Source organism: Vulpes vulpes, chromosome X (assembly GCF_048418805.1).
Source record: "Vulpes vulpes isolate BD-2025 chromosome X, VulVul3, whole genome shotgun sequence".
Taxonomy (NCBI): domain Eukaryota; kingdom Metazoa; phylum Chordata; class Mammalia; order Carnivora; family Canidae; genus Vulpes; species Vulpes vulpes.
Genome location: NC_132796.1, coordinates 43833889 through 43854100, shown reverse-complemented (window position 1 = coordinate 43854100; position 20212 = coordinate 43833889). Strand labels below are relative to the sequence as shown.

The 20212-nt window shown below is 40.6% G+C and overlaps 1 protein-coding gene across 5 annotated transcripts in view; it reads left to right on the top strand.

Annotated features, from left to right (window-relative positions):
- The first annotated feature begins 6302 nt into the window (after window positions 1-6302).
- The window catches only part of WNK3 (WNK lysine deficient protein kinase 3), a 149429-nt gene continuing 135519 nt past the window's right edge, over window positions 6303-20212 (top strand). For 2 of the 5 annotated variants that reach the window (XM_072743385.1, XM_072743384.1), the window contains exon 1: window positions 6303-6495. The gene's annotated coding sequence lies outside the window, so the exon portion shown is untranslated. Of the gene's footprint in view, window positions 6496-6518; window positions 7302-9204; window positions 9409-20212 lie in introns of those variants that run through there. The other 3 variants (XM_025988896.2, XM_072743383.1, XM_072743386.1) reach the window with 2 other exon arrangements.

The window sequence follows — 20212 nt, the reverse complement described above, 5'->3', positions numbered from 1 at the left end:
CTATCAGTTCTTTATATATTTTGGATACTAACTCTTTATCAGATGTGTAATAATCTTCTCCCTCTCAGTAGGTTGTCTTTTTGTTTTATTGATTGCTTCCTTCACTATGTGACTTAACCTCAATTCTTCTTGGCATTTCTCCACCCTAGGCTCATGCCATAGTTCTGGGCTATTACAAGTGCTAAGGCCTGGGAGCAGAAGCCCGTTAAGTCCTTGGCCATCAGGCAACACAGTTTAGCAGTCAGAGGTCTATTGCCTCTGTCCACAGTATTCCTTTATGACCTTGTTATATTGGGATCCTGCCAGTGGCTTGGGAATTTTTGTTAAGGCTGCCAGAACAGCCCCTGTTTTCTCAAGTGTTCCTGTCTATCCAGAGATGGTGCCAGGAAGCAAAATGCATGTCCCTTCTACCCAGGACCCATGGGTCTCCCTGATAGCATTACATTATCCTCAGCTCTAGGGACAGGAAGTGCTAGAATCTCTTTCTAAGCTGGGTAAAATACTTTGCCCTTCATATTTTCTGGCCAAGACACTTAGTCTTTGCCCCTAATCCTCATCCCCTAAGGACTTGGGCTTTTGAAACACAAAAAGAGATTGGCAAGTGAAATCTGCTTTTTGTTCTACCACATTCCCTTGTCCTGAGGCAATAAAACCTGGGTATGGGGGCAAAAGGGTGTGAGAGTAAGATACAGAAATTAAAAGGAGTAACTACAGAAAACATTAAAATATTTGTTTCAGATATGTTACTTGCAAATATCTTCTCCCATTCAGTAGGTTGACTTTTAGTTTTGTTGATTGTGCAGAAGCTTTTTATTTTGATGGTGTCCCAATAGTTTATTTTTGCTTTTGTTTCCCTTGTTTCAGGAGAAATATCTAGAAAGAAGTTATTAGGGCCAATGTCAAAGACGTTACTGCCCATGCTCTCTTATAGGATTTTTATGGTTTCAGGTCTCACATTTAAGGCTTTAATTCATTTTGAATTTATTTTTGTGTATGGTGTAATAAAATAGTCCAGTTTCTTTCTTTTGCATGTTGCTGTCCAGCGTTCCTAACACTGTTTGTTGAATAGGCAGTCTTTTTCCCATTGGATATGCTTCCTTGCTTTGTTGAAGATTAATTGACTATATAGTTGTGGGTTTATTTTTTTTTAAGATTTTTATTTATTTATTCATGAGAGGCACACACACAGAGAGGCAGAGACACAGGCAGAGGGAGAAGCAGGCTCCATTCAGGGAGCCTGACGTGGGACTCAATCCCGGGTCTCCAGGATCAGGCCCTGGGCTGAAGGCGGCGCTAAACTGCTGAGCCACCAGGCTGCCCTTTTATTTTTGTTTTTAAAAGATTTTAAAATTTATTTTGGAGAGTGAGAGAGAGAGCACAAATGGGAGGGGCAGAGGAAGAGGGAGAGAGACTCCCAAGCAGAGCATGGAGATCAACATGGGGCTTGATCTCATGACCCTGAGATCATGATCTGAGCTGAAACCAAGAGTCAAACCCCTAACTGACTATGCTGCCCAAGCACCCCCTGGACTTCACATTTCTACAGAAATGATCTCCTGGAGAGGGAAAGGGTTGTTTCAGCATGCCAAACTCAGGCTCTGTATCCTGTCCACATGGGGACTTTGTAGAGGAATTAAGATTTCAGATAGTAAGTTTTAGAGAAATGATGCAGGTTAGGTTTGCTCTTTTTTTTTCAGGTTGTCAAGGTGAAGGCATTTATCTTAAATTTACCCCTCTACCTGTTATCTGGCCTGGGGCACATGAGGAAAGACTGTGTCTAGAAGAGGAGATTGTATTCCATAGTAAGGATCCAGAAATTGTACTGTTTAATTTGTTTTTTTTAAAAGATTTTATTTATTTATTCATGATAGAGAGAGAGAAGCAGAGACACAGGCAGAGGAAGAAGCAGGCTCCATGCACGGAGCCCGACGTGGGACTCGATCCCTGGTCCCCAGGATCGTGCCTTGGGCCAAAGGCAGGCACTAAACCACTGCGCCACCCAGGGATCCCCGTACTGTTTAATTTGAAAGTTGGAGAGATCTGCTCATTTTTGAGCTAGGTGATGTTTGTTCTTACTCAGGGGACACTCAACTTCTGCTGGAAGGAAAGAGAGCCTCCTGGGAGGATATTAACAGACCCTAGATGATTCAGGTAAGAAATTCCCCAGTACCAAGGCTTGCCTGGAGAAAAGATCATCCAGGATCCAAGCCCTGGGAATTACTGTCTTGAGCAGGGGGCTTAAGTAAGAGAAGTACATTTTCTTTTTTTTCTTCCAAAACTTTAAATTCTAGTTAGTTAACATATAGTGTAATATTGGTTTCAGGAGTAGAATTTAGTGATTCATCACTTACATATGACACCCAGTGCTCATCATAACAAATGCCCTCCTTCATACTCATCACCCATTTAGCCCATTCCCTGCCCACCTCCTCTTCAGCAACCCTCAGTTTGTTCTCTATCATTAAGAGTGTCTAATGGTTTGCTTCCCTCTTTTTCTTTTTTCTCCCCTTCCCATATGTTCTTCTGTTTTGTTTCCTAAATTCCACATATGAGTGAAGTCATATGGTATTTGTCTTTTTCTGACTGACTTATTTTGCTTAGCATAATATACTCTAGCTTCATTCGCCCACATCATTGCAAATAGCAAGATTTCATTCTTTGTGATGGCTGAATAAGAGTCTATTATATATACGTATATTATATATACCACATTTTCTTTATCCATTCATCAGCAGATGGACACTGGGCTCTTTCCATAGTTTGGCTATTGTTTTTTTTTTTAAATTTTTATTTATTCATGATAGTCACACAGAGAGAGAGAGAGAGAGAGAGAGAGAGAGAGAGAGAGGCAGAGACACAGGCAGAGGGAGAAGCAGGCTCCATGCACCGGGAGCCCGACGTGGGATTCGATCCCGAGTCTCCAGAATCGCGCCCTGGGCCAAAGGCAGGCGCTTAACCACCGCGCCACCCAGGGATCCCTGGCTATTGTTGATAATGTTGTTATAAACATTGGGGTGCGTGTACACCTTCAAATCTGTATTTCTGTATCCTTTCAGTAAAAGAAGTACATTTTCTTTGCCCTAGATGCTAAGATTTTTAAAAAAGACTTTATTTATTCATGAGAGACAGAGAAAGAGAGAGGCACAGACACAGGCAGAGGGAGAAAGCAGGCTCCATACATAGAGCCCGACATGGGACTTGATCCTGGGTCCCCAGGATCATACCCTAGGCCGAAGGTGGCCCAAAACCATTGAGCCCCCCGGGCTGCCCGATGCTAAGATTTAATAGAGGGAGAATGTGGCTGCAATATTTTGAGACCTAAATTGATTTTTTCTTTCCTGTATTTCCCCCCACTTTCTCTTACCCCCCCCAAAAAAAAGTAGTCAGCTTTGTGGTATATTTCAGAGAAAGGAGGTGGTGAGGCAGGAAAACAAATACTCTGTTAGTCTCTCTAGCTTTTGTGTTCCAAAAGTGGAAGCCCTGGGAATGGCTTAATGTCCAGAGGGAAAGATAAGGTATCTGGGCCAGAAAACTAGAAGAAAGAAAGATTTGCATAAGGCTAAAAAAATATTCTTCTCTTCCTCACTCCCCTCTCCTTGGTGCTTGGGAGGGGGAGCAAACAGAGCTCTGTGGGAGATCAACCAGCACAAACTGCCAGGAGCAACATTTGGTTACTGAAAGACTCAAGAGAGGAAGGGCTGTGTGCAATGTCTAGGTGGATGGACCAATAGGTGACCTTGGCAATGAATTTTGTGCTCCAAGTATGGCAGAGACATTGGAGAAAACTATAGCACCTGAAAGGACCCATGTGGGCAGACGGTTGAGCTGTAACTGACAGCCTCTAAAGGACCTGGAAGCATATATCGTTAACCTATCCCTACTCTCTACCCCCATGCCTGGGTACTACATAAGATCCCCAAACTGTGGCATCACCTGGGATGAGAGAAAAGAACATTAGGAATGACATATTTTTTGCCCAATAACCTAGTAAAAGGAGGGTCAGAAACTGAGTTTCAGGAATAGTCACAACTCTACCTATGGTTGTAGCAGTCAGCTGTAAATTTTGAGATTCATCTCCATTCCATCTTGTTAATTGAAGGAGTTAACTTCTGTATGGTAGGGAGGAGATCAACAGCTAGAAGGGCCATGAAAATATCCCCCAGCCCCACCCCTGTGGGATGCTGGGGTCTAAAAATGGTTCCAGCAAAAGCTTTTGTAATTTCTTGGCACCAGAGCCTTCACTTAAGATGAACTAGATTATTGGAAGAATATTTTCCTAGAATAATATAAAGTCAAGTTTCACATACTTAATATAAATCAAATTTTCTATTTGATGTATAGGAACATCACAAATGCAACTTGACAGTCAGTGGAAACCAGTGGGTTAGAAAGGAATATTCTCTGCCATCCATTGTTGACTAGCTATAATTGACCACTCCCCTTTCTGTCTATAGTGGCATTTGTTCTGAGTTATGGACAGGTTGTTTCAAATAGAAGGGCATGTGTGTTAATAAAAGGTTTAAACTGAGAAGAGCCTGTGCTTGAATAGGGAACAGACTGATTTCCTAATATCTGAAGGTTGTAAAAGTCACACTACTTTACATTTATTTAGCACACCTTGACTGTCAAAGAGGGACTTCTCAGGAGGGTTAATATCTGAGCAGGTTGAAGGGCTAACATTTTCAGATATTGCTCTGTATTGATTACATCATGGCACTTGGAGACTAAGGAAGAGGAGCAGGCCATAACTAAGGGAGGTACCTACCTGTTGATTTTCCTAAAGGTGTGGTGGTGGCGGGAATAGGGTACCACCCAGAAGTAAAACTTGTGGTTCAATTAAAGAAAATGGTGAGCACAAGTTTCTAGTTATCATCTCAGTGGGAGTCAGGGGGATAAAAAGGCTTATAATAACTTGGTAACCTTTGAAATAGTCCTTCAATGGTTACTTGGCTATGTCTCCTGTTTTCTACATTGTAGGCAACAATTCAACAGGGAAAAGGGACTATCTTTAGGGGCAGTGAGAAAAGGAGTTTAGGAGACCCCATTCATTCTATAGCGCTAATTTGGAATGCAGAGATCTTTTAGAGTCTGGTACTATTTGGAGAAATCACACCCTGCCCTTCCAAATTTTGCCAGGAAGATCTCCACAGGTGAAGTAGTTGGATCTCCTAGCCCTGAATTTCATTCATGTAGTCTATTTCCATTGTCAAAAGTGGAAGATGGAGATTTGAATTTATTAAGGGCATAGTCTGGTTTTCATACATGTTTTGGCAATCCTTGGATCAATAAATGACTTTCAAGAGAAAAGATGTAAAGATAATAAAGAGGGCTACATGGCCTCTCACTGTTTCACTCCATTTGGATTCTGGAAACTTCATAGTTAAATTTATTGATGGTTTTTTAAAGAGCCGAAAAGGCTGAGGTTATGAGGCCTATGGTAGGAAAAGAAAAAAAAAATGTGGAGAGAGATTGATATAACCCATTACTAGGGCTCTGAGGCTGGGCAGTTGGAAATACTAGCCTTGCGTTTTTCACACAGCCTCCTACCCTCAAGGCATCCTGCTAAGGCTTGAGGGGCGTTTGAAGGAAATCCTGGCCCTTAGGGTTAGGAGAAGTCATTCAGTGGCTCAGATACCAGATGCAGCCTAGGGGATTGAAAAGCCACAGGCTCTGGAGTGAGTACACTTGGGTTCAAGTTCTGACTCTTCCACACATAGTTGTGTGAAGTTGAGCAAGTCATGGCCGTTTTCCCCTCCTGAGCCTCAGTTTCTTCCCCTGTGGAGCCAGGATTATTCATGAAAAAATGACAGAAACAATTCCGTTACAGTGCCTGATACAATGCAGGAAACAGATCTTAAAGCCGCTGTGCCAAGGTTAACGTGTAGTGAAAGCTTGAAGGAGGTAGCATTCACTACCAACTAGAGGAGAGGGCTGGTGAGCGAGAGGAGATGGCGAGAGCCTGCTTTAGGGGGAGGTGGCCTTTCCCCCCGCATGTGAGCAGTCAAGGAGACCAGCAGAGCAGAGAAGGGGCGGGGCTAGGTTTCTGAAGGGGTTGCTATGGCACCGAGGGGCCAGAGGAGGTTAACCGAACCCTTAAAACGTTACTCCCTCCCCCACCCGTCGCTGCCTAGGCCGAAGGCCATTGTTCCCAGCAAAATGGCGTCGGTAACTTCCCTCCGGGCCAGAGGCCTAAGTAAAGCTGAGGATGGAAAGGAGACGGGAGATGGGAACAAAAACTACAATTCCCAGGGTACACCTCACCCGCCTGCGAGGCGCAATGCACGTGCCTAGGCCTAGCGGTTACAGGCCGCCAAAACTCCGTTTCATAGCTTCCCTTTCCCATCCCCACTTTCGTTGTTGCCCAGCCCCCGCGCGCGCGCACTGCGGCTCTGAGTGGGGGGGGGGGGGACATGCCGTGCCCGTTGCCCTCGCAACGTAACCAGGAGACCGGTATTTGTAAATCTGTGCTTCGATTTCTAATTCCGAAGCCGGCAGGTATGGGTCTCGCGAGAAAAGACGGGAGTTGGAAAAAGGGAGTTAGGGGTGGTGGGTGAAAAGGTGTTGGCGGGTTCCACATTTGCATTTAGAGGGTTGTGGATAACAGAGTGGATGGTGGGTGGCTGGGAAGTAGTGTGTGCTTAGACTTTTTTTTTTTTTTTGGAGGGGAAGAAGGTAAAGCAGCCGTGGAGAGAGAGCTTTTGAACACACAGGAGGTGTCACGCGTGTTTTGCAAAGGAGAGAAGCCTTTATCCTGCTCGACGCGCATCCCTCTCTCCCGCTGCGTTGAAAAGGGCGGGGGAGGAGTGCGCACGCCCTAGTTGGCTAGCCACTCAGCACCTCGCAGTGATAGGGGCTGTTCGGAGTTGGGGCTGCTCCGTCGGCTTTCTCCGCCCCTCCCCCTCTTCTTTCCTCCCCTCCCTTCCCCGCCCCCCTCCACCCTCCTCTCCTCTCCAGAATTCCCTGGCTGGAGTACGCGTGCGCTTGCTCTGCTCCCGGGAGAGCGCGAGCTTTTGCTCATACCCCGCTCCCCTAACCCCGCCCGCTCTTTACCTACCGGCTGTAGCTGGCCCGGTGGGCTCGCGGGAGACGCTCGCGCGCGCACGCGCACACAACGCGGAGCGGAGCTCGAGACATCGAGGAGGGGAGTAAGAAGCATCGGAGGAGGCGATAGAGGAGGAGGCGGTGTGTGTATCTGTGTGTGTTCTACCGTGTGGCTCGTCGAGGGGCGAGCGGAGGCTTGAAAGAGGGCGAGGGAGAAGCGAAAAGAGTCCGAGTCTCTGTCCGTGAGAGCCTCTAATCTGGTGAGGGTCCCGGGCCGGCCAGGGCTCTGGGAGAGAGGGAGGAGGCCGGGGGGCGTGTCTGGGATCCGGCTGAGAGATGAATGGGCCCGGGATGAATGGAGGGAGGCAGCAGCGGCCAAGAGTCTGTTCCGAGTAAGCGCCCTAGTGGGGTGGGGGTGGGGGGGCGGCTTGACCGAGGCTGGGTGATTGCTGTCGCCAAGAGGTATGGGACGAGGTCGGGCTTGGGTCTTCGAGGTTGTCGGAGCCGCTGTCCGTTCGAGCGAGTGGGCAGAGAGAGAAATTCTAAGGGAGACAAGTGGGGAAGGGCAGGTTTGGGGTTGAGGTGCATTTTTTGTCTTCTTTGCTGCTTTTGTTGAGGGTGGCAACTTTGGGAGTTGATGGAAGAAGACTAGGGAATGGGGAAGGTGAGGTGGATACTTGAGGGGGACCGGGAGATGGTTGACAAAGGACTGAGTGATCGTTTGAGTGCGATTGAGGCTGCTGAAAGAGAAGATCGCTTCAGGTGTGGGAAGTTGAGTTTCAGTGGGTAATGGGGTAGGGGAAAGTGGATTTAATTTAGAGATTCATTTGATGTGTGAAAGTCGATAGGACTGGATCAGGTGAGGGAATATTACTGTCTGTGTAAGTGGGTTAGATTCAAGGAGACTGAGAGGTGTTATTTGGGAACGGGTGGTGTTTTCTGTGACTGACAGCTTGGGGGTGGGGATGGAATCGTATGGTTTAGTATAAAAGTGGTGAGGTGACTTCACTGTACTGAAAGAGGTTTTGTTTGACTAGTTAAGAAGGTGAAACATTTATGGAGTGGGCTGTGGGTGGAAATCCTTCCCTATCTTGGGAGTTGATAGACCCTGTTTTTTTTTTTTTTTCTTTTTAAAAGATTTTATTTATTCATTCATGAGAGACACAGAGATAGAGGCAGAGGCATAGGCAGAGGGAGAAGCAGGGTCCATGCAGGGCCCCAATGGGGGACTCCATCCTGGGACTCCGGGATCATGCCTTGAGTCAAAGGTAGACGCTCAACCACGAAGCCACCCAGGCATCCGGATAGACCCTGTTAAAATGAAATTGAACCCTCAAAACAGATGCGAGTGGTATGGATATTCCTTCTTAAGAGTTGCCTTTGACTAAAGCAATTACATGAATAAATACTCTTTTAAGTTGTGAAAATCTTCTGTGTAGTAGTGATTGCGTCCAACTTTGGGAGGCATTGTTACCTGTTTTTCACTTACAGTAAGTTGTAACAATCAAGATAACTTTTGAAGAGATCTCAGTATATGACAGAGCATCAGGTGTCATCTAGATAGTCTCTAACCTTTAAATTGTTGAATTTAAAAATTGTTTAAAGTCAGGAGCCTAAAGGAAAGCATACTCTGCATTAAAGGATAGCTAAAATGTACTAAAGCTGATTTTGAATGCTAAAATAATTATACGTGATCTTTTTTGGTCATTTTGAATTTACCTTGTTTGAAAATTGGCACTTGCTTTTTCCTGTGAGTTTAAATTGTAGCAGATTACTAGGACATTTTGTTCTCGAATACATTACTTATCTTTTGGTAAGGATACCTTGTGATGGTCTCATTCTGTTCTGGGTCAAGATTAATAGTTTATGGATTTGTAACTGTTCATGGTTACTTTCTACAAACTTTACTGACATACTCATTATCTTGGAAGTGTTGCAAATTTGAGAACATTCCCATGCCCTTTTTCTTTTTTTTTTTTTTTCCATGCCCTTTTTCTTTTATTCTGCTTTGATGTTGGAAAGAGTGTAATCCTTGTTTTGGCTACCCAGAATTTAAATACAAAATCTGATACTATGTTCTTATTCTCATAGATTAAAATGAATACTTAGTGTATTAAGCAATAGAGTAGAAGTATAAAAGCACCATGAGAGCCTGGGAATGTTGCACCAACTTTGGCAGCAAGGTAGCCTCCCAGTTTTGAACTAGATATTTGGAGTGGAAGAACTTTCAGGTTTTGAGGCTAGGAAGTTTAAGTTTGGTATATCTGGAGAGTGGGTTGAAATAAGGCTGGAATCTTAGATTGAGTCTGGGGTGAAGGACTGCCCTGCCGGATTTGGAGCCTTTGACTATTTAAGAAGGGGAATAACGTAAGCAGATTTTTGGTATTCATCTCTCTGCCTTTGCTTCTGATGTCCCAACCCGCCCCCATCCCCCCCCCAACCTGGAATGTTCTCTCCCCCTCCCTTTGAATTTGAGCTCCTCCTTTTTAGACTAACCTCTGTCATTAGTTATTCCTGAAAGCCTTTCCTGCTTTCCCCCCGTCTTTTTTCCTTTCCCTAGCAGCTTCCACTAAGCTACATTAGATGCCCCTCTTTAGTGGTCCCATCATACCTTGTACATATTTTAATTACTGTGCTTCTGTTGGTAGGCAGCAGGAAAGTTATTTGCCTTTTTTTATACCTAAGAGAGAAAATAAAGCACAGAAAGATAAGACCTGCTCTATTAAGTAAGTGGTGGACCCTGGAATTTTGACTTCTAGACCAATTTGATCCTCATATCACAAGTCTGCATTTTTTATGTAATTATTCCATGGTGTTTTAGGAGTTAAATTTCTGTAATTCAAACTTTAATTATCTTCCATAAAGTACAGGAATTTTTCATTAAGGTGTATATTACTTAGCCAGTAAATGATAAAGCCAGTGGTTGCATAGAACCAGAATAGAAATAAATGAGAATTGTTATATTACTATAAGATTTCTAGTCAGATAATTTACTTTAAAAATTAACAGAGGGTCTAAATTTTTGTGTATATGTTTGTGGGGGAGGGTATTGTGTGCAAGGAAAAAAAACCCTTCAGTACCCCATCTTAGCATAAGTAGACCAGCTCTGTTTGCAGATTTACTTGATTATGTCTCTTGGCTAAAGTCCATTATACTTTCAGAGAGGTGGGTTTTTTCCATTTTTTGTTTGAGATCATAAAAATTATGGCACTGTTAGGAAATATTTGATGATTGTAAAGGACATCTATAAAAGCATTCATTCAGAAATTTCCAAAACTTTGAGAGTAGAATTTGATGCCATTTTAAATTGTTTTGGTAGAACTTGTCCTGAGATATTTGATTTAGGAAATGTTGAGGTTAAGTTGTTGCAGTAGTGAGCCTTTAATTCTCCTTTCTTCAGGGCTATTTTTTTCATTAACAGAAATGAAGTAACATTGTTTTCTGTGTTTTAACCTGGTAACCTTTTATTGTGATAAAATTCACATAACATTATACCATTTTAGAGTGCACAATTAAGTAACTTCATGATGTTGCATATTTAGTTCCAAAACATTTTCATCTATGGATTTGCCTATTCTAGATAGTTCATATAAATGAAATCATGCATTACATTACCTTATTGTCTGGCTTTTTTCACTTCACATGTTTTTGAGATTCAATAATGTTGTGGCATGTATCAGTATTTCATTCCTTTGTTTTAAAAAGTTTGTTTGTTTTTAGTAATCTCTATATGCAATGTGAGTCTCAAACTCACAACCTTGACAAGAGTTGCCTGCTCTTCTGACTGAGCCAGCCAGGTGTTCCTATTATTTCATTCCTTTTTATGGTTGAATAATATTCCCTTGTATGGGTATATTACATTTTGTTTATTTATTCATCAGTCCATAGTCATTTGGGATCTTTCTACCTTTTGGCTTTATGCATAATGCTCATATGAATATTTGTGTACAGGTTTTTGTTTGAACACCTGTTTTCAATTCTTTCAGGTATGTACCTAGAAGTGGAAATACTGAGTCATATGGTAATTCAGTTTTAACTTGTTGAGGAACCACCAAACTGTTTTCCACAGTGGCTGCACCATTTTACATTCCCACCAGCAATGTACAAGGGTTCTAATTTCTTCACATCCTCACCAACATTTGTTACTCTCTGGGTTTTTTATGAAATGGGATCTCATTGTGGTTTTTATTTGTCTTTCTGTAACAACTAATGATGTGTAGCATCTTTTTATGTGGTTGTTGACTATTTGAATTTCTTCCTTAGAGAACTATTTAAGTCTTTTGCCCGTTTAAAATTTTTTTATTGTTGACTTGGAAGAGTTTTTAAAGAATATATTCTAGATACTAGACCCTGATCAGACATATGATTTGCAAATATTTTCTTTCATTCTGAGTTGTCTTTTTACTTTTTTAAAAATTTTGTTTATTCATGAGAGAGACACAGAAAGAGGCAGAGACATAGGCAGAGCAAGAAGCAGGCTCCCCAGGGGGAGCCTGATGTGGGACTCGGTCCCAGGACTCCGGGATCACAACCTGAGGTAAAGGCAGATGCTCAACTACTGAGCCACTCAGGCGTCCAGTCTTTACTTTTTTTTTTTTTAATTTTTATTTATTTATGATAGCCACAGAGAGAGAGAGAGAGGCAGAGACACAGGCAGAGGGAGAAGCAGGCTCCATGCACCGGGAGCCCGATGTGGGATTCGATCCCGGGTCTCCAGGATCGCGCCCTGGGCCAAAGGCAGGCACCAAACCACTGCGCCACCCAGGGATCCCTAGTCTTTACTTTGTTGATAGTGTCTTTTGATGCACAAAAGGTTTGAAATTTGAAGTCCAGTTTATCAATTTTTTGTTGCTTGTGCTTTCAGTGTTATATTTAAGAAACCATTGCCAAATCCAAGACAATGAAGATTTACCCCTATCTCTTCTTTGAAGAATTTTATTGGTCTAGCTTTAATATTGAAGTCTTTGGTCCATTTTGAGTTAATTTTTGTATATGGTATGAGGTCAGGGTCCAGCTCTATTCTTTTGTATGTGGATTATCTTGACTTTTTTTTTAAACCAGAACTTTTTTTTTTTAAAGATTTTATTTATTTATTCATAGACACAGAGAGAGAGAGGCAGAGACACAGGCAGAGGGAGAAGCAGGCTCCATGTAGGGAGCCCGATGTGGGACTCGATCCTGGGTCTCCAGGATCACACCCCAGGCTGCAGGCGGTGCCAAACTGCTGTGCCACCGGGGCTGCCCTATCTTGATGTTTTATAAACTATAAAATAGAAAAGGGGGTGGGAGGTACAAGCTTCCAGTTATGGAAGTAATAAGTCACAGTGATAAAAGGTACAGCATAGGGAACATAGTTAATGATATTTTAATAGCATTATATGGTGACAGATGGTAGCTACACTTATGGTGAGCATAGCATAATGTAAGGACTTGTGGAATCACTATGTTGTATGCCTGAAACTAATGTAACATTGTGTGTAAACTATACTTCAAAAAGATACATAATATACAATATTATACATGTATTTAAGTGATGCTATTTTGTAGCAATATGTAGTTATTCTTTGGGCATTTGTGGAGGCGAAATGTTTCTAAATGCATTTTTGAAGGTCATGCTTTATATTTGAGGAGTGGGGATATTCTAAAGCTCTTTGTGAGGCAGTGAGACTTTCATGGTCAGGAAACTTCAATATGGCAAGCTAGACAATCCTTATGGTAAAGTTACATAAGTGTTTTTTTTTTTTTTTATAAAGAGTATTTTTGTTTTCAGATTGTTTGTGTAGGGTGAAATCTTTGCTTAAAACTTGTGGGGGGAGAGCAGCCTCAGTGGCGCAGTGGTTTAGTGCCGCTTCCAGCCCGGGGCCTGATCCTGGAGACCCGGGATCCAGTCCCATGTTGGGCTCCCTGCATGGAGCCCGCTTCTCCCTCTGTCTGTGTCTCTGCCTCTCTCTGTGTGTGTCTCTATGAATAAATAAATAAAATCTTTAAAAAAGAAACCTTAAAAAAAACTTGGGGGGGGGGAGCAGATTTAGATTATAATTAACCAGAAATTGGCATTGGATTTATCCTAAAAGCAGACATATCTATCTGTTACATTGTTTCTGAGCTGGCTTCTTGACCAAAACATATATCAATCAGTACCTTGTGGAGACTTTTTATTTGTAGCTTAGGCTATAATCACCTGTACATTGTCCTATTCCTTTAAGAATCATGTAAGATTATTTTAGTTCAACAGAACTAAACTTGTAAAAATGAGAATTAAAATTTAGCATGGTACAATTGATTTGTAAATCTCAGCCTATAGTTAAGTATATTTAAAATAGGGACATTATCTCAAATTGTTTTAAACACTAGGGCATGTGCATGTGTTGAATAGGAGAGTGGGAAATTGGCTTGATCAACCCCAAGACCTATGAGGTACTAGTTCAGCTCTGATGATATCCAATGCTGCCCAGAGCAACTGAGGCTACTGTGGCATTTCCATTCAGAGTTAGCCTTTGAAGGTTTCTAGCAAGAGAAAAAAAAAACCCTTGACGATATGTGGTTCATTACCAAGTAAGGAACCTTTCAGATGCATTGATAACTTACTCTGAAGCTGTTAGTCCAAGTGAATTTTGGAGTATGACATACCAAACATATTTGTCATTCATTTAACATTTATTGTGTTCTTCTAGTGTGCGGAGTTGATGTGTTGGGAATAGATGAAAAGGAAGCAAAGCAGGCAATGACTCTGGTCTCTTTGAGAATACTTACTTTATGGTTGGTGGACAACAGACAGTTAACAAATCTATCAGAACATAAATGCTGAGAAGAATGTGTTTTCTAAAAAGATTTTATTTTTAAGTAGTCTCTATACTCAACATAGGGCTCAAACTCACAGTCCCAAGGTCAAGAGTCTCATGCTCCACCGACTGAGCCAGCCAGGAACCCTGAGAAGAAATTTTCTTAAATGGTGCTGGGATGTTAGAGAGAAGCCTCTTTAGCTCAGGTGGTTAGTTTGGAAGGCTTCTTTGAGGAGGTGACTTTGAAGAGAGATCTGAATGTTAAGAGACCAGCAGTTCTTAGTATCCCTTCTGTTAATTTTTATTTTATTAAATTGTTAATTTATCTCTTCTAAACACTTTAGGTTTCTTAATATTTTATTTTGTTTATTTTTTAAAAGAATTTATTTTATTTATTCATGAGAGGCACAGGGAGAGAGAGAGAGAGAGAGAGAGAGAGAGAGAGAGGTAGAGACACAGGCAGAGGGAGAAGCAGGCTCCATGCAGGGAGCCCAACGTGGGACTGGATCCGGGTCTCCAGGATCACACTCCGGGCCGAAGGTAGTGCTAAACCGCTGGGCTACCAGGGCTGCCCCAGGTTTCTTAATATTTTAAATGTGTGAGTTACCTGTCTTTGTTTCTAAGGAAAAAAAAAAACTAAACCCAGGTACATTCCTTATGAGAAGAGATTGTGTCTGCAAGTGAAAATGTCACTGGAGTAGGAGTCAGCCTGGGTTCTGGTCTTAACTTCAGTGTAATCTTGTGTAAGTCTGTAAGCATCGATTTTCCTCACTTGTTACTAAACAAAACAAAAGTCCCACCTATTTTGCAGGTTTTTTTTTTTTTTGGCTAATTAAGTGAAAAAAATACTTTGTAAATTCTACAACTACGCATGAAATACAGTGTGTTCTATTAACATATTTTTGGAGTCAAAGTTCCTCAATTGAGAAATGTTTTCCTACCAATTTAAAGCTTTCCTGTCTCTAACCATCTGGTAAATTTTAACACCAAATATTGAAACTCATTGATTATTCAGGAGGGGTTGGGTTCTTAGAAAGTGGTAGTGTGGTAGAAAATATGTTGGATTTGGAGCTAGAAAATGGGTTCCAGAATTCTCCCTTTCACTTACTGGCTTTGTGACTTGGGCATGATGCTAAACTTTTTTGGCCTTCCTAATTTTCAGAATTCAGGGCAATACCAAATAGCTCTCAGAGTTGTTGTTAGGAGTAATCAAGTTAAATACATGAAGTTCTTATGAAAACTATAAAGCAAGGTTTGAGAACCTTTTTCTGTAAAGGACCAGATTGTAAAAAAAAATTTTTTTTTTTTGCGGGTTTTGCGGTTTTGTGGGCCATGAAGTCTGTTGCAACAACTCAGCTCTGCTGTTGTAGCAGCCATAGGCAATATGTAAATGAATGAGTGTGGCCATGTTCCAATAAAACTTTATGAACACTGAAATGTGAATTTCAAATAATTTTTCTGTCACAAAATACTATTCTTCTTTTGATTTTATCCCCCAACCATTTAAAAATATAAGAATCTTTCTCAGCCTACCTGTTGTACAAAAATTGGCAATGAGGGGAGTTGGGTTTGGCCTGAGGGCTGTATGTAGTTTTTCCACCACTGTTATAAAGGGTTAGGCAGAATAAAGTGTTAATTAGGGATTTGAGGACAGCCTGGGTGGCTCAGCAGTTTAGCGCCGCCTTCGGCCCTCTGGGTGATCATGGAGACCCGGGATCGAGCCCCACGTTGGGCTCCCTGCATGGAGCCTGCTTCTCCCTCTGCCTGTGTCTCTGCCTCTCTCTCTCTCTGTGTGTGTCTCATGAATAAATAAATAAAATCTTAAAAAAAGAAAGAAAAAACTAACTTAAAAAATAATTAGGGATTTGAGGGTAGGTGATTGATAAATATAAAGCTAGGTGCCCCGATAAATATAAATTGTTTAATTTTGATAATGAAAGAAGGTGGAGATCATTTCAGCCCCTTTTTAAATTTGGACCTAGAGGTTTCGTCACACAAAATGAGCATCTTGAATTGAGGAAATGATCTTGCCAAAGCAAAACTGGATGATGGAAATGAGAAAGAAGATAGTTTTAGTGTTACAAACTCCCAAGGACTGTAATGTGGTTGTGTATTGTATGTACCTGTGTAGTTCAGGGTTGTGTATAGTGTTATGCACGTGGCGCCACATCTTATGAGGCCCCATACTAATGAGTAAGGAGTAGACTTGGGAGTACAGTGCCTGAGTTGAATTCTGGCCCTGGTTTTTACTAGCTGTGTGATTTTAGAGAAGTTAACTTAATTTTTTGAGCTTAGTTTCCTCATTTGTAAAATGGGAATAAAAATATTATCCACCTCAAGATTTTTGTAATGATTATATGAGAAAATGCATGAAGGGGCTTACAATGCTCGGCACAAAACACTCAAGGAGTGTTAATTGATGATATTTATTTGGTTTTATGTTATACATGCCTTATTTGTTTTTTCCTTCAGTTATTTTGAAAAATGATAATATCCTTTTCTTAAGATTTTACTTATATATTCATGAGAGACACACACACACAAAGAGGCAGAGACATAGGCAGAGGGAGAAGCAGGTTTCATGCAGGGAGCCCGATGCAGTACTCGATCCCGGGTCTCCAGGATCACACCCTGGGCCAAAGGCGGCGATAGACTGCTGAGGCACCTGGGCTGCCCCCAAAATGATAATATCCTTAACTGGTTCTTTTGTACAGATTGTTGATGGACAATTCTGCTATAAAGGATTAAAATAACATAGAGATAGATTAAAACCTTAAGGTCCACCTTTACACAATTTCTGCCCTCTGGTAGGTACCATTATTAAGACTTGACTGTAGGGGCACTAGGCTGACTCAGTTGGTAGAGCATGTAACTCTTGATCTCAGGGTTATAAGTTTGAACCCCACTTTGGGTGTAGAGATTACTTAAAAATCATAGAAAAATCCTTAAAAAGAAGAGTTGACTGTAAACTTGTACTGTCCTTTTTTCTCTGTATTTACATGCATATACATATACAAGTAAAAAATATATGTTTTATGACTTGCTCTTTTCCCAAAGATATGACTTAGGATTCTTTTCATGTCTGTCTGTCTCTCTCTCTATATATATATCCTCTCTCTATATATATTTATATATATGTGGAGAATGAAGTAGCTATATATATATATACACACACACACACATTCTCTTTAATGAATACATAGTATTTAATACAACTTGCTTCTTTAACCTGTAGGATAAATTAGGAACATATTTTTCCATGCTGTTTTGTATGCATTTAAACATACATGAGTACATTTAGAAACAGGGTTTTGTGAGTTTTTTTCCACATAAGATATATATATGTTGTACTATAATTTATTGTTTTTCACTTAATAGTATTTATGTGTAGATTTTATACTTCATATATATCCATTTCTCATTTTTGAAACATGTATATTATTACGTAGTACAGATGTATCACTGCTTATTTTACCATTCTCTCTTATAGATGGATATTTAAGTTCTTTTCAATATTTTTTGCTATTCCAAACAATGCTTCAGTAAGAGTCCTAGTGCATACATAAGTTTGTATACATACAAGAATATTTCTTACATACATACTAAAAAGTGATTGCTGGTGATAAGTATGCATTAAGATACTTGGAATTTGTCAAATGAAAAGGCTATTACAGTTTATCTGCCAAGAGTGCACGAAGTGCTGAATTTCTCATATGCTTCTCAATATATAATATTAACAGAGTTTTAGGCTCATCTGATGGACAAAAAATATTAAATTGTTTGAATTTGCATGTCCCTGCTTACTAAAGAGTTTGACCCATCTTTCTACCATCCATATATTGGCCATTTTTTATTTCTTACTGATTATTTTAGTTCTTTATATATTCTGGATATTAATGCTTTGCTGTATATGTTGCAGATGTTTGCTCCCAGTCTGTTGCTTAGCTTTTAACCTTGTTCATGGTTGAATGGCCAAATGTGTTAGCTTTTTTATTAATGGTCGTTGCATTTTGTCCTTTTATGAGAGCCTTTCTTCAGGTTAACAATATATTCAGCCATATTTTCTTTTAATAGTTATATAGTTTTGCTTTTACATTTAGCTCTTTAGCCTACCTGGAATTTATTTTTGTGACTGGTTTTATGTAGGGCTTTAACATCCCCCCCCATATAGAGAGCCAGTTGTTCTGACAATGTTTATTATGCTATCTGTTCTGTGCTGAAACGACATTATTTAACTGACTATGGCTGTATTATATTACAGTTTTCTTTATATAGGTATTGCATGTTTCTTCTTGAGTTTATTCCTAGATGAATATAACTTTGTTGCTCTTATGTACGGGATAGTGTATGTGTGTTTAAAATCTCGGTGACCTACCTTCCTTCTTTACACCCAGTCCTTCCCTCCCCTTCCTTGTGCTGCCCATCTCCAGTGCCCTCACCTTAGAATAGTTGTTTTTTGTTGTTGTTTTATTTTTTAAAAGATTTTATTCATTTATTAAATATTTTAATTTGTTTATTTGATAGGGAGAGAGAGAGAGCATGTGCGCACACTAGCAGGAGGAGCAGCAGAAGGAGAGGGAGAAGCAGGCTCTCCGCTGAGCAGGGGGCCCCACGCAGGGCTTCGTTGGGCTCTATCCCGGGATCATGATGTGAGCTGAAGGTAGATGCTTAACTGAATGAGCCACCCAAGCACCCCAAGATTTTATTTATTAGAGACAGAGAGAGATCACAAGCAGGGGTAAGGGGCAAAGGGAGAGGGAGAAGCAGGCTCCCTGCTGAGCAGGAAGCCCAACAATGTGGGACTAGATTCCAGGACCCTGGAATCATGACTTGAGCTGAATGCAGATGCTTAAGCCACTGAGCCACCCAGGTGCCCATAGAATAGTTGTTTCTTAAATTACATTTTCTAACTGATTAGTGCTGATGTATAGCAAAGCTATTGATTTCTGTTTGTTGATTTCATCTTTGGCCTTTCCTCTGAGCTCTCTTGTTAGTTCCTATTATAGTTTTTTAGTTGATTTGCTTGGATTTTCTAGATAGATAATCATATAGCCTGCAAGTTTTGAATTTTGTTACATACTTTCCAATATTCATACATGTTTTATTTCCTTAAGTGGTAGCAGTGATAATAAGAATTGTTGGCTTATTCATGACTTTAATTATTGTTTATGTGAAAGATGTTTAACCTCACTCATAAGATAAATGCTAATTAAAACCACACTGAGATTCCTTTTAAAAATCTATCAGTGTTAAAAGTCAAAACGTTTGATAACACCTTTTTGTTTTCAAGGTTCTGGGGTAAAGGATAGCTTCATACATTATAGGTGGAAGTTTGAATTGGTATAATGCCCATGGAAGGCAGTTTGGCAGCGTTATATAAAGATGCACACACACACAAAAAAGATGCACAGGCATTATATGTATTATACTGGATATATTAGCATACTTCAATGAAAGTTAAATATGCAAATTTATTTTGATCCAACAATCTCACTTCAGGGAATACATATATATACACACACACCCACACGCATATATACATACATATATGCAAAGTATGCGATATTGTCTGTCATAATAACATAGCAAATAATTGAATAATATATACTATATAGGTTTTAAAAAATAAGAATGAGGAACTTCTATGTAGTGACAGGGGAAAAAAATAACTTGTGACTATAAACAAAAGTTTGGTATATATGCTACTTTTTGTGTAGGGAAGGAGAAAGAGAACATGTATTTATATTTGCTTATTTGCCTAAAGAAACTCCAGAGAGCTATGCAATAATCTAATGAGTGGTTCCCTGTTGGGGGAGTGATGGCAACTGAATGGATGGAAAACAAGGTTGGGAGGGAACCTGTTAATTATATACCTCTTTGATTTTTGAATTTTAGGACTATAGTTTTAAAAATTAAATTAAAAATGGTTTCTTGAATTATTTCAACTCCTCCAAGAACATTTTTGTTTTTCTTGATCTTTCTTTTCTGTGTTACAGGTTTTCTCCAAATGACTGTCTCCTGATCTGTCCATATTTAAGAATGAGCTAGTAGAAGGGCTGACTGGGAGTTCTGTGTACTGAGACAGGGTTGTCAACTGGTAGGCTTTATTTTGGGGTGAGTGGGTGTACAGCTGGCTAATACATTTGGAGGGTCCAAATACCAGAGGGCAAAGGCTTTGCCCTGTGGTGCCCTTGTTCATCCTGGTTTGTTGAATTTGATATTCTGCATGCAAGGATTTTTGTCTCTTATGGAATGGGGAGGAGAGTTCATTAACTGTATCATAATTTAGTCCCTTTTTCAGCCTTTTATTTACTCTGGCACTTTATGGGATCACTTATTTCTGGGATTTGGTCCTGCAAGTCTTCTCCCTCCTGGGTTGGAACCATTTC